We start from the raw sequence: 16305 nt of genomic DNA, 5'->3' as shown, positions 1-16305 counted from the left end.
TACTACTACTACCACTACTACTCCTACTACTACTACTACTACTACTACTAATAATAATAATAATAACAATAATAATAATGATAATAATAATAATCTGGAGCAATTTGTAATACATTTGTATTAGTTAAATGTGTGTGTGTGTATATATACACATATATATATATATATATATATATACACACACACACACACACACACACACATATGACTGAGAGGGTATAGTCATACTTCCTATGAGACAAACGAAAAGTAACTTGATGTCAGCTAACAGATGCCTGGCCAAGTGATGGGAGGAGAAAGAATAAGATCCTTTTTTCGGCTCAATTTGGGGTCTCCTTTGTTATATTTTTCATTTTATGATGCACTAAATGTTTTCAATGAGTGAGAGGTTCTGGATTGCAGGCAGCCCAGTTTAGCACCCAGGCTATTACAGTGCAATGCTGTTGTAATATTTGACCAGAATGTAGTGTGCCTCTAGCCTGCTGAAATATTATCTTTGCTGAAAAAGATGTCATCTGGATGGCAACTTTGGAACATGACTCCAAAGCCTGTATATATCATTCAGCATTGATGGTGCCTTCACAGATGTGCAAGCCATTCATGCTGTGTTCAAGACAGTGGTTTTTGGAAGTGTTCTTGAGTTATTACAGTGATGTCCACTACAGAATCACGTTGCAGCCTAAGGGCCTGAAGATCACAACCAGCAAATATTGGTTTTCAGCCTTGACCCTTACATACAAAGATTTCTTCAGGTTCTTTGAATCTTTTACTGATATTGTACACTGTAGATGATGAAATCATATTATAATATTCTTTGTTCTTTGCTATTTTACATTGAGAAACATTATTCTTGAATTGCTGCACTACTTGCCTAGTCTTTCACAGAGAGGTGAACCCCTCTCCATCTTTAGTTCTGAAAGACTCAGTCTCTCTGAGATGCTCTGTTTATAACCAATCATCTCACTGACCTGTTGCCAATTAACCTAATTAAAAATGAGCTGTTCCACCACGTTTCCACTTTTTTTCTTTTTCTTTTTGCTTGCTATCCACAATCTTTTTTGCCCCATCCCAACTTTTTTGAAATGTGTTTCTGGCATCAAATTCAAAATAGGCATATATTTTTCAAAGACCATTACACTTTATTAGTTTCAAAGTTTGATTTGTTACATATTTACCATTTTCAATTAAATATATGGTTTAAATGAGTTGCACACCATTGTCTTCTGTTTTTATTTACATTTTGCACAGATTCCCAACTTAATAAACTTTGTAATACAATTTTGACACAACAACAATAAGCATATTTTGTGTCTTTTTGTTCAGTTTATTGACCAGTATTTGAGACATTAGAATGGTTTTGCCTGAACCAAATCTAGTCCAGTCTAATCAAATGTAGTTCTTTGGTGATTAAAACATCTTCATTATGAAGCTATCATAACAAGCAAGCTAACATGCTAGCTGCAAGCTCATAAGGTAAAAGCTGTCATGTAAAAACCTTTTCTAGGAAAACAGTCATACCCCTGTGTATTCTCAGTGTTTCAGTTAAGATGTGGTCTGCTCTCACTGTGGATTTGGTTTGGTTTATTTTTGATTACACCTCTTGCAATATAAGCAGTATAAAATGAATATCTCATGTGCTGCAGTGAGGCATGTATATTTGGTGAATGTATATTATACCCTATTGAATAAGTATCATGGGACACAAACAAAACTAGCATATATTGTGTGCTCAATGCTGGTATGCTGATCAACCAGCATGGCCATGCACCAGACCTGCATAAACCACATGGAAAGCATGTGAGTCTAAACTGTTGTTTGGACTAGCATGAATGGGACATGATGATTTGTTACTGGGACACTAACCCACTAAATGACCCCCTGACACTGGGCCTTGTGTGTGGTGATTGTAAATTGTTCCCCAAAATAAATAAATGTTTCACTCTCAACAGAGGTACAAATATAAAGATTCAGTCAGTTTGATAATGAATAAAAGATGATATTTATTTTATTGTTAATGCAAGCAGAGTAATAAGTAACTTTAGTTGAACACAAGTAATAAAGAATATCATGTGAAGTGTTGCTGTTTGAATGTATTTTAAGATATTTAAACAAAATGACATTTTTATTCACTCTGCATTTTTAATTAATGGATTCTAACTAAATTCTGACACACTACAGCTGGCTTTGCATGATGAAACTCTAATGCAACTTTAGTTGCTTAAACCTGCATGAGAGTAAACTGCACTTGAGCGTAATGTATAGCTTCCTGCAATGCACTTGAAGCTCAGCCACAAGCTAGTGGAGTAAGTGAATGTGTTGAGAAAAACTTTTGTTGTTTATCTGCTTCATGTAACTGTCGAGTTGCATGGAAATGTTGCACACAACTCGCATGCAACTACAGTTGCATGTAAGTTTCAGGGTGTAAAGACAGCTTTCTAACTAATATACTTCACACAATTTACACTGAAGAACTGCTGAGATGTATACAAGTCATACAGGGATGTTTAGCAGTGTTTTGTAGGTGTTTAGATCTAATCAATGCAAGATGCCAGATGCACATCAAGTGATGAAACGGGTTGTTCAGCGATGTCACAGTCAACACAATGACCGAATTTAACTAGCACTATATACAGGAGGTCTATATACAGACCAATAAGAGCTCTGCAGACAGCAGTGAAGAATGTGTAGCAGTTCGTTTAGATAATTTGTTAACACATTATGTGGTCTGTGTTCATAAGGCTACAATCATGAAAGAACTTTGAACTCAACTAGATGGACTACCAAGCTGGAATGTTTTTTCTAAAGAGACACTGAAACAGGACCTGAAATTAACAGTTAACTCTTCATGTCTGTAGCCAAGTCTCCTTAACAAAAAGTATTCATCAAAATGAATATATTTTCGATGATAAATTTTACTTCTGATAGTTATATAATTTAAAAGTACTCAAGTGCTGACCGAATACCTCTATACAAGGAATATTTAACTAAGGGTATTTCTGCTGTTACTAAAGTTTGTAACAGTTGTCCTACACAACAGTTAAGAAATTGTGTACTTTGTCCACCCTGCTCTTTGCTGACCATCTAAGCCCAAAAGAGGTCAGGAACAAAAACATATCTGTATTTTTCAGGTATGCGAGCAATGTCTTTACTGGATTTGAGAAGCCTGAATGCTTCTACAAGTTTGTTAGTCTAGAAATATGCCTGTATCTGTTTCAGTTGTTGAAGTTAGCATTTTAAACCTTTACCTAATGCTCTCTCTTCCTACAGATATCCATCTGGTTTTTAACTGATCAGGACTTACAGCTTGTCTCAGGTGCTTTCACGTACAGTATTATTAAAGTAGTGCTCTTAATATTATTAGTACATATTTCATTATATATTTTACTAGATCTTTTAGCACTGCATGTTGTCAATATCATGAAGATGCATTTAGAACTATGCTTTGCTTTTTTCTTTACTTTGCAAAATGTTTGCATGAAAGCAAAAGCTTTCAAGATCATGTGCTATTGTGAAAAACACGGTACACTGTTATTCACAGTACAGTTCTACTGCATATGCTTTTACTTGTTGTTGATTTGTGTAATTATTTTTCATATTTTCATATTTTTCTGTCTACTTTTTGGATTATTCTTGTATTTATGTTTTGTTTAGTGAGTATTTATTACAAATTTTGCTTAGGTTTTGATGCAGCCATTAAAAGACCACCTTCATAAGCTGCAAGTGATCAAGAAACTGACCAGTGACCTCCACATCTGTTAAGAGATGAGTGTATTTAGCACAGTAGGGTAGGCTTCAGATGCTCATTCTCTTGCGGTCTCTCTCTCCCACACATACGTAAATACTCACTGACCATTTTTAAGGTACTCCTAACTTAGAGATTGCAGTCTATCGGTTTTTCTGCATACCTTCTACCCACCTTTCACCCTGTTCTTCAGTGGTCAGAACCCCCATAGGACCCCCACAGACCAGGTATTATTTGAGTGGTGCACTGAACATCACAGTGGCTGTTCATTTTCCACTCCATTAGACAGTCCTACCTTGTTGGTCCACCTTGTAGATGTTAAGTTAAAGATGATAGCTCATCTGTTGCTGCACAGTTCGTGTTGGTCATCCTCTAGTCCAGAGGTATTAAATTAAAATGCAATATGGTCCACTTCGAGAAAAGATCCAGAACATTGTCATGTCTAACTTACATTAGGATTCAGAGCCATATACTGTACACTGAAGGAGCCTAGTAGTTATATCAACATCTTATATCAACATATATATATATATATATATATATATATATATATATATATATATATATATATATATATATATATATATATATAGAGAGAGAGAGAGAGAGAGAGAGAGAGAGATTTGGGGAATGCAGTGTCTGTTTACCCAATACTTTTCATTTTATAGGCCCCAGAAAGCTTATCTATGTTGAAATTAACTTGTGGACTAAACCTGAGACTCTTTATGTATGCTGAGTCCTTCATAGTTTAATCAATACTGATGCCTTTGAACTTTCTTGCCAGTGAAGACTCTTGAGAGCATCTTGGACAGCAAAGAAAACAAACAAATGAGTCCTTGACCAAATGAAGTTCTTCTCACTTGAAGCCCAGATAACTAAACTGAAGAACTCTTATTTTGGACACATCAGGAGAAGACCCAGTTCATTAGAGATGAAAAAAATAAATCATGGAACAAATTAAAGCAAAACAGAAAAAAGATGGCCAGCAACAAGATGGAAGAATATAGTCTGAGTTATCAAGTCATTAATAAGGCAACAAACAGGCAGGATATTCTGGAATAAAAGCATCTATATGGTCTCTAGTAAAAGACACTCAGGTTCTCAGGAACCATTTAATCCAGTCTAAAGTTCTTAGCACTTTCTTGCAGTTCCATAAGTTCAAGATATTAACCAAGTAAGTATGAGATAAAAACTCCAGAGTACTACATAATTACGAGCATCATGCTGGTAGGTTCTAATGTAGTTTTAAATTACACTTAAATGCCTAAAAGGTTTAGGAATTGATTTTCTAAATATGTGCTATAAATGCTACAGTATTGTGCAGTTATTTTGGGCAAAACGTATTGTGTGATAATATGGGGTAAAACAGATTATATACAAACATATATACATAGTGCAGATACTCTTCTACACCTGTCATTTACCCAAAAAATAAAAATGATGTGGGCAGTAAAAGAAAACAGTAAACCTTACTATGATTTTATTGGGTGTTTACCACTGACTTCAGCAAAATCTTTGCATTTACTGCTGTTATTTTATGTCATATCATTTATCATTTATCCTTTATCCGTTAAAAGCTAGAACTTGTTACCCATCCCAAGGTTATTTGGTTAGACTCATTAGACAGTTAGACTAGTTACCTAACTTTAGACAAAATTACTACAGAGCACTTAATAGTTTATCTGCACGCTTGCTCTGTTAATGGCTGACACCTGTGAGATATTTCAGTGTAATTTAGTTAAAACTGTGTCGGAACTTAACATCATACAAGCCAAAATAATGATCTAGTTTAATAAAGTTCTAGCTAAATACCTCAAATGTGGGGGACTGTCACAGAACGCTTCATGGGACAGTCATGGGCTGGAGGTTAGGAAACTGGCCCTGTGTCCGGAAGGTTGCTGATTTGATTCCCAGCGCCGACAGTAAATGACATAGGGCTGCCCACCACTCCGGGCAAGTGTGCTCACTGCCCCCTAGTGTGTGTGTGCTCAACTTGTGTGTATGTGGTGTTTCACTTCACTTATAGGTTAAATGCAGAGGTAAAATTTCCCTGTTCTGAGACTAATAATAATTACCTCAAAAGGCAAATTAGAAAATACATCCCCTGAAGACCACATAACCAAGATGAGCAGTGACCAACAAAATGCAAAAACTCAATGAATCACCAATCTTTCACCTTTCCACCACAATGAAGAATAACATCCCCCATATACATATGAGCATGTAGCTCTCAAAGAATGCATTTTCCCACATTTTTGCTTCAGATCACAGAAAGACAAAGTGCAGAAATAACCCCACACATTCAGTGATATATTGAATGTGAGCTTTTATAGTTAATGTGAAAGAACATTCATGCTCTTCAAAACTTTCTGTATATAACATATGATATATTATTTGGGGGACACCCTATTTTGAATGGTCCTTTTTAGATTAAATAAACACTCAACAGACTGCCAGCAACATAACAACATATCAATGATGTATCCGCAGTGAATACATTCAGTAGATTATCAAAAGACTTTTATTTAGTGTCCAAGTTCATATCTGTAGATGTTGACCTGAGAGGTCACTGAACATGTAGCAGGTATAATACTGACCATCTCAACACCCTCAACAAGCTGTTATAGACACACTGATGATACCATTTTGTACCTAGATCTTAACTGGATTAGGTTTTGGTCAAGGTTAGGGTTAGAATTAGGTTTTGGGTTGAGGTTAAGGTTAGGGTTAGAATTAGGTTTTGGGTTGAGGTTAAGGTTAGGGTTAAGATTAGGATCGGGGGGAGGGCTAGGATTAGGTTTTGGGTTGAGGTCAATGTTAGGGTTAGAATTAGGCCCATGGTGATGGAGAAGGTTATGTTTTAAGAAAGGTTGGGTGAGGTTAGGTTTTGTTTAATGGAAGGCTCACACTTCATTTAAATGCCCCCCTAAATATGCTCTACAGACACTTTCTGGTGATAGCTGATTATCAGCAACATTAAGGTTAGGGTTAGGTTAGGAGTAGGTGTAGGTTTAGGGTTAGGTTTAGTGTTTGGGACAGAACTTCACAGTCATGTGCATTGAAGGATTTTACTCTATGTTAGTTAAAGATTGCCTGAGCATCTACAGTGGACCAGCCAAATAAAACTTCACCAAATGTTGTGCTGTTCATGTCTGTCACTGTGCAGTCTTTAATATATTGTATATCTTTTATAATTCCAAAATCATCTGAAAAACTTTCCTGCCTTGCAAGGTTATTTAGGGGCCACTTTTATATTCTGGCCATATGTGGATGTAACACGTGTATGTAATGTTTATGTTGCAGATTTCCTGAACAAAGAGTAAAGATGACCAATGGACCAGTTAGGTTCACCCGTGAAGCGAGAGACTTAAAAGAGCCGAGACCAGATATGAGGTAAGTCATGAACTGTATTGAGAATGATATAAAACACCCATCTCTCAACTTTGCCAGAATAAAATAAATAAAAGTACAAAAAAAGTTCCCTCAAGGAATAAACAGTGACTGGTCAACCTCCCAGGTATCAAGGTATTGAGAATCAGAGGTATTTCTTTTTCTTTCTAGTGTTTGTGTTGTTCAATACTATTAATCAATGCTATTAACCAGTAATATTAATTCCAGGTTGAGCTACTTACAGCCCTCAGGCGAGTATTAATTATTATAACCTATTTACAGCTATTTCCACAGCTCATTCTTTTCCTTCTAGGATCTCATAGATTCCGGTTCCTCCGGTTAAGGTAAGTACTATCACTGGGTTATGGTTTAGTTTTGAGGTTTAGAGTTTTACTCCCTATTTAGATAGTCATTAACACTCATTTCTTCTGTTAAAGTTTCTCTTTAGATTAAAATCAACTCCAGTTATTTATAACCTATATATATTATAGGTTATTTATAATCTATAATCTAATCTATATAGATATATTTTATAACCTAAAAAAAACCTATAAATTCAACCACCAAGAACAAAACTAAAAATTATCACTAACAGCAATCATCAATCATTTTCTAATCAGTAGAAAATAAAAAAAAAAAAAAAAACAAAGACACGTGTCAAATTACAAAGAGTCAATAATCAACAGTGCAACGCCTCTTTGGTCAAGATCGATTCACTTCAATATCAAGAGTCAGTCCTACCACTCAGCGGGCGGGCAGACAGAGGAAGAGCCCAGCGCGGAGTCCAGCAGAAGGATGAATACTCCAGCTCCAGGTTCGGGTGGCTGGCTCTCTGATACGGGCTCGGCGCGCCATCTAGCGTCCATTCGTGCAGCCGAGCGATGAAATAAAAGTTCTCGAAGGATTCAACCACACCAAAAAAAAAAAATAACCGACCGAATCCAGTCCTACATATTTATATTTCGTCGTTGCAGATGTAATTCACCAGAAGTGCTCCTTCTGCGACATTACTGGCAGCGTCTAATGTGGGACAGCTCAGGTTCAGCCACGCACGGTAAGTGATAGACCGCTTTAACCTTTACTTTATGGACTTCTACCAAGCCTTAAGCTTTGTGTATCAACGGTAGACGATTTGTAAAAGCATATTCCCAAGTTAAAAATACTTAATCCCAGGGTTTCTCCCAGTTTCCCTTAACAACATAAATCGGAAAATCTCTCTCCTTCTCCCACAGAATGGAACTCTGGAAAAGGCGGAGTTAACGCCCACTTGACGCTGATTGGCTATATTAATATCACCCGTTGTTCTGAGTATTTGAATTCTTTACTTTTTTTTTTTTACAAATAATTACATTTCCACTTTAGTGACTGTTCCGTTCTGCTTATTTCTGTTTCATGTCACTTCAGAAATAAATAATTTTTTTTTTATTGTCCATTATTCCGCTCGTCTCCGTGTCATTCTGTTAACCATATAAGACCTGGGTTACATAGACACTGTAAGACAAACACATGTATGCAAAACAGCTGTGTTTACATCTGCATCATTTAAATTTTTTTTTTTTCTGTTTTTTTTTTTTTTGGATTCTGAAAAATTAAGAAATGAAAGAAAGCTCACATTTCATAATCAAATAGTTAAGAACTAAGAAGAGTCCACAGCGGTGGTGATAGGAACCAAAGGGCCAAAGAGAGAGAACAAGAATGTTATTAGAAGAAATGCTTACGAATACTCTGTCTGATGACCGAGTCGTTGTTCATGATGTTTTTGTGATAAGGTTGTGGTCTAAAACATGTTTTTAAACCACATTCATAGCAAACAAGAATGTGTACTTTTAAAACTTTTTTTTGATGGATTGACAACTATTGTATTATTATTATTATTATTATTATTAACGCTGCTTATATAAATTCAAAAGATGTGTGTAGGTTCACTTGGTCATTTTGGATGATAAATAAAATCTCTATATTTTTTGTTGTACCCAAATTCTGGTTCATATCATCAAGTCTCTGATGCATCATTGTCCAGTGATGTACAAGGCACATGTTGTCAGATCAACTCAATTATGAAGAAATTATTATATTTCTTTCTTCCACCTCGCTCTGCTCCATTTGGTAGCATGGCAGCGTGGTCATAACATTTTGCTCTTGCTGGTACAAAACCTTGTATCTCCAAAAGGGTAACTTTACAGGAGAAGGAAAAACTTTTTTACTTTTAATATAAGTCGATGGAATCAGACTTTTTTCCAAGCCTTTTTTTTGCCATTTCTTTTGCTCCATTCATCATGCAATTTACACACTATGTAAAGGGCAGCAGGCATTTTCAAATTTTTTTCAAGAAACGGAGATGGAGGTTTTGTCCTGGCAGCAACGATTTGAAGCCTAGTAATGGTGATATCATAGCTCATAGCAGCACTGTGGTTATATCACAGTTATAGACATAACTGAATAAACAAAATGGCAACATGCTTTACTTTAAGTAAAAAAGTACTTTAAGTACTTTAACTAAGGGGAACATGCTTTACTTTAGCTTTAGTGTGTTTACCCTCACAATCATATCCGAAATCTGTTGTGTCAGCTTTAAGTTCAGCTTTCTCGTTTAACCTAATCTTAAGGTGACAAACCATTTCTTAGAAAATCCTTAGAAAAAAAAAGAACCAAAGACAAGTGTTAACCTGAGAGCTCATGGAAAATTCACACCCATTTTTGCAGTTTCAGTTCACAGATAATAAACACTCAACCAACAGACAGATTTTAAAAGATATATCAGGTCTACTTTCAGGAGTTTTTGTCATTTATTTTTTAGTTATACAACCCCAGTTCCAATGAAGTTGGGACGTTGTGTAAAACATAAATAAAAACAGAATAAGATGATTTGCAAATCCTTTTCAACCTTTATTCAATTGAATACAAAGACAAGATATTTAATGTTCAAATGGATAAACTTTATTATTATGAGTTTTATATATATATATATATATATATATATATATAATCAAGCAAACCGGATGATAAAATTAAACTTAGCAAGATTGAGGACTGTGTAAAAGACATAAAAGATTGGATGTCAAGTAATTTTCTGCTACTTAACTCTGATAAAACAGAGGTCCTGCTTCTTGGTCCAAAATCAGCTAGAAACAAACTATCTAACTTAATACTTAACAATTTCTCAGTTGCATCAAGCTTATCTGTTAAAAATCTTGCTGTGATAGACGCTGATCTCTCCTTCGATGCACATATAACTAATATCACTAGAACAGCCTTCCTGCATCTCCGCAATATCGCTAAATTAAGAAATGCATTATGTTAAGAAAAGTTAGTTCATGCATTTATTACTTCAAGGCTAGATTACTGTAATGCCCTGCTGTCTGGATGTCCCAGCAAAAGCCTCAACAAGCTTCAGCTAGTCCAGAACGCTGCAGCCAGAATCCTCACAAGAACCAGAAAGTTCGACCATATTAGCCCAGTTTTATCAGCCCTGCACTGGTTACCAGCCAAATTTATTTATTTATTGATTATAAAATTCTATTACTGACCTATAAAGCTCTAAACGGGCTCGCCCCTCAGCACCTGAGTGAACTTCTCTCCTACTATGAACCATCACGCCTACTTAGATCACAAGGCACTGGTTTACTACTGGTACCTAGAATTAATAAAGTTACATCGGGGGGAGACTTTTCTCATACAAAGCCCCCCAGCTCTGGAATAATCTTCCTGTTAATATTCGGGAATCAGACACAGCCTCAACCTTTAAGTCTAGGCTGAAAACTTATTTGTACAGTCAAGCATTTGGTGATTAGTCTTCCCAGTCAGGTCTAGACCTGCTGGAGTCTCTGCTGCTCTGTTTTACTGTAATCTGTGGTCAGCCACTCTTTACAGAACTGACTCTGAGTTTTTCTTTCCTTTCTCTGCTGAGCTGATCAGCTGCCCATCCTGTGCATCTGATGCTGTTGCCTCTTCTGCCTTGATTGGTGCCGCTGCTCACCAGCCTTCTGGACCGGTTTGACCACCACTGAGCTTCTTGCTTTACAACGCTGTGCAATCCTCACCCTCAGATCTTCTCTTTTCCCACTTTACTATAATACTTCATACTAATAATGTCTGCTATCCGGTGTCGACCATAGGAGGATGAGTCTTGGTTCCTCTCAAGGTTTCTTCCTCTTTTAGGGAGTTTTTCCTTGCCACCGTCACCGCTGGCTTGCTCATGGGGGCTCGGACCCGGATTTTCTTTTCTTTTCTCTTCTCTTCTCTCTGTGATACTGATTGTTCTGTAAAGCTGCTTTGTGACAACACCTGTTGTAAAAAGCGCTATATAAATAAATTTTGCTTGCTTGCTATTATTATTGAATTTGATGCCTGCAACACATTCCAAAGAAGTTGGGACAGGGGCATGTTTGCCACTGTGTTACATCACCTTTCCTTTTAACAACACTCAATAAGCATTTGGGAACTGAGGACACTAATTGAAAGTGTACAACTTTGAAAGTGAAATTCTTTCACATTCTTGCTTGATGTACAACTTTAGTTGCTCAACAGTCCGGGGTCTCCTTTGTTGTATTTTGCGCTTCATAATGCGCCACACATTTTCAATGGGAGACAGGTCTGGACTGCAGGCAGGCCAGTCTAGTACCCGCACTCTTTTACTATGAAGCCACGCTGTTGTAACGTGCAGAATGTGGCTTGGCATTGTCTTGCTGAAATAAGCAGGACGTCCCTGCAAAAGACGTTGCTTGGATGGCAGCATATGTTGCTCCAAAACCTGTATGTACCTTTCAGCATTAATGGTGCCTTCACAGATGTGCAAGTTACCCATGCCATGGGCACAAACACACCCCCACACCATCAGAGATGCTGGCTTTTGAACTTTGCGCTGATAACAATCCGGACAGTCCTTTTCCTCTTTGGCCCGGAGGACACGACGTCCATGATTTCCAAAACCAATTTGAAATGTGGACTCGTCAGACCACAGGACACTTTTCCTCTTTGCGTCAGTCCATCTCAGATGAGCTCGGGCCCAGAGAAGCCGGCGGCGTTTCTGGGTGTTGTTATATGGCTTTCACTTTGCATGGTAGAGTTTTGACTTGCACTTGTAGATGGAGCGATGACCTGTGTTCACTGACAGTGGAATTCTGAAGTGTTCCTGAGCCCATGTGGTAATATCCGTTACAGAATGATGTCGGTTTTTAATGCAGTGCTGCCTGAGGGATCGAAGGTCACGGGCATTCAATGTTGGTTTTCTGCCTTGCTGCTTACTTGCAGAGATTTCTCCAGATTCTCTGAATCTTCTGATGATATTATGGACTGTAGATGATGAAATCCCTAAATTCCTTGCAGTTGCACGTTGAGAAACGTTGTTCTTAAACTGTTGGGCTATTTGCTCACGCAGTTGTTCACAAAGTGGTGAACACACCATCCTTGCTTGTGAATGACTGAGCCTTTCAGGGATGCGCCCTTTTAACCCAATTAACCTGTTCACCTGTGGAATGTTCCAAATAGGTGTTTTTTGAGCATTCCTCAACTTTCCCAGTCTTTTGTTGCCCCTGTCCCAATTTCTTTGGAACGTGTTGCAGGCATCAAATTCAAAATCAGTGAACATTTGCAAAAAACAATAAAGTTTATCCGTTTGAACATTAAATATCTTGTCTTTGTAGTGTATTCAATTGAATATAGGTTGAAAAAGATTTGCAAATCATCGTATTCTGTTTTTATTTATGTTTTACACAACGTCCCAATTTCATTAAAATTGGGGTTATGAGTCAGTTATTGGCACACAGAGACACGGCACAATTTAGTAGTACTGTATAACTGTGTCCAAAAATGGTAATTATAATGATAGATATAAATAATTGTAAAACAAATACATGCAGTGCAAAACATTTTTATTTTTAATTTACTGTAGAAAACCAAATATACTGATGATAATGATATGGAGATATTACACTAACAACACCACAGAGCTGTGGCCTCAGTGCTTCTCTGTGCATTAACATAACAAAGGTTGGCTGATGGTCCTGCTAATTGCTGGCAAGAAGGATGGGTGATGTCCTGAGGATCCTGAAATCTCAGTCATGCTAGTGCTAGATGATGACCAATACAACTGTGCAGCAACAGTTGCATATAGCAGCAGCATATGGTAAGTCGTGCACATGTGTTTCTTTGTTTGGAAGCCAGCCTCCTCTCTACTCTCTCCTTCATTCCTCAACATGCATTTAAAGAATTGACATTGCCTGAAAGATGGTGGACCCACAAAGGACTTAACTTCTATGCAACTAAAGGCCTCACAGTGGTTATGTTACGTCTCCTAGGGGTAAGAGTAACACAAAGAGGAAGCAAGACCACCCCCCCCCTCCAGATGCCAGAGAAAAAAAACAAAAAACAAATAATAAGTATTAATGATAGTAAACACATCAAATACAGATTCAACGATCTTTCGACCAGAGTTGTTTCACTCAACCACCAAAACCATTCTCAGCAATCCACTGAAAGAAGAAAACCAAAATATAAAGAAAACAACTTCAGGGAGGCCCAAGGCCCAAAACAACAAACAAAAGAGCCTAACAACAACAAAAGAAATATAACTAACCTAACCAACAAAAGAAAAGAGAAAGAAACGACAAAAACACTACCCTCACTACACTACCAATAAACAAAGTCCAACAGATCAAACAAAAAAGGCAGGCCACCCCCACATCTCCCCTCCAAAAAAAGAAACCAAAATCACAATAATGTCTTCACTGGCCCACAGACACCTGCAGGACAGCAAATGAGCAAAAACTGGTCTGTCGACTGCCGGGCAGCCAGGGGAGTGGAGCCATGCGAGGCCAAACAAGAAAACTGCTCCATATTGCTCCGACATCAAAGGCTTTTTGTAAGCGGCGCCAACAGGAACAGCCAATCAAACGCAGGGAAAACCGAGACGTCAGTCACGCAGCAACAACGTCCACCTCAAAACACTTGGAGAGAGAGAGAGAACAGGAAACAGCCAGACACAGGATGTAACAGGCTAATGTTAATGTTCATGAGTCCACCATCGGGAGAACGCTAAACAACAATGGTGTGCATGGCAGGGTTGCAAGAAAAAAGCCTCTGCTCCCTAAAAAGAACACTGTTGACAGTTTGACAAAGATCACATGGATGAACCAAAAGGCTGTTGGCACAATGATATGTGGACGAATGAAACCCAAATATATTCTTTTTGGTTTAAATGAGAGGTGTTATGTTTGAAAAAAGGAAAAAGCTGCATTTCAGCATAAAAAAAAAAACGTTAACCCATCTGTGAAACATGGTGGTGGTAGTATAATGGTTTGGACCTGTTTTGCTGTTTCTGGGCCAGGACAGCTTGCCAATATTGATGGATGAATGAACTTTATACCAGCAAATTCTAAAGGTAAATATCAGGACATCTGTGCGTGAGCTGAAACTCAAGAGAATGTGAGTTATGCAGCAAGACAACAACTCTAAGCAACAGGTCATTGCTTAGGGTTGAATAAAGTTAATATTTTGGAATTGACAAGTCAAAGACCTGAGCTTAATCTATACAAATGTTGCAGAAGGACCTGAAGCAAGCAGGGGACATGGGAGGAAAACCACAAACATAACAGAGCTCACAGATAGTTAATATTGGAGAATTGTCCTCAGTAAATAAATGACCAGGCCTAATATTTTTGTCTCATTTGCTTAATTCTACTTTTAGAACTTGTGTGAAAACCTGATGAAATTTGAGGTCAGATTTATGCACAAATCTAGAACATTCTGAAAGGTTCACAAACTTTCAAGGTCCACTGTGAATGATATTATAAAGCTGTATATAAATGAATGGTATATTTGACAAAATCTGTAATTTAAATAAATAAGTTGCAAATGCGTTTTGTATATAATTTGAGCTATGTACTGTCTTCTTACACCCCTCCAGCAGGGGGAGCCTAAGCCTGTCAATAACCCCAACTTGCTTGAGAAAGATTTCAGATTGTTGTAAAGAAATAAGAAATGCAAATGTAGAAGGCCAGCACTAAAGAAATAAGACATGAGAGGCAATACAGTACAGTGATTTGACTACATTAAAGGGGACTTTTTTCTCAAAATCTTGATATCATTAAATGATTACAATGTAATTTGTGTAGTTGCTCACAGTGGTGCTAAAACTTATATTTTCTGGTTTATCACCATCAACACTACATATAAAACTCAGAAAATGTGTTTCGCTGACTCATGTTCAAGTGTTGTTTTGAAGAAATAAAATGCCTCTATTTGTGTTGTAGACATTGAGATCTCTGGTTATCACAACCACTGGGAAAAAACTGAATTGGTACATTTCTTTACAATGGACCCTCACGCATTACATCAAAGCACTCTTAATGACTTTTACCTCTCAACTGCTGAATTGTGCAGAAACTTTGATAAAAGCAGTAGATTTATCCTTTTAAGGATGGCAGATGAATACAATTGCAACAAAGATAATGTAAACAGACCTTAGCTCGCCAAACAGTTCAATACCATTCCATTAACGCTGCAATTATTGTGAATAGACAGAGAGAGAGAGAGAGAGGGAGAGAGTTTGAGCAAGAGATGATTGAGTGAGAGATGACTGAGGTCCTCATAGGTTGTAAGCAACCTCTCTGTTTAACATGCTTTTTTGTTGCTGTGCCTTTAAGCATGATATAAGCAAATTATCTCTGTTTCAATTGGCTGTTTGTTTTGCATTATTTAATAAACAATCCTGAAATGTATCCTATTAGGAATGGACTGGGCTAAACTGCTGTAGGCTGAATGTGAATATGTTGAGTCATGGTTGTGTGTATACACACTCACCAGCCACTTTATTAGGTACACCTACTCAGTTGCTTGTTAACACAAACAGCTAGTCAGCCAATCACATGGCCGCAACTCAATGCATTTAGGCATGTAGAGGTGGTCAAGACAACTTGCTGAAGTGCAGACCGAGCATCAGAACGGGGAAGAAAGGTGATTTAAGACTGTTAAGACTTTGAACATGGCATGGTTGTTGGTGCCAGAAGGGCTGGTCTGAGTATTTCAGAAACTGCTGATCTACTGGGATTTTCACACACAACCATCTCTAGGGTTTACAGAGAACGGTCAGAAAAAGAGAAAATATCCAGTGAGCGGTCAGTTGTGTGGACGAAAATGCCTTGTTGATGTGAGATGTCAGAGGAGAATGGGCAGAC

Source organism: Pygocentrus nattereri, chromosome 1 (genome assembly GCF_015220715.1).
Source record: "Pygocentrus nattereri isolate fPygNat1 chromosome 1, fPygNat1.pri, whole genome shotgun sequence".
Classification (NCBI taxonomy): domain Eukaryota; kingdom Metazoa; phylum Chordata; class Actinopteri; order Characiformes; family Serrasalmidae; genus Pygocentrus; species Pygocentrus nattereri.
This window is presented reverse-complemented; position numbering follows the sequence as displayed.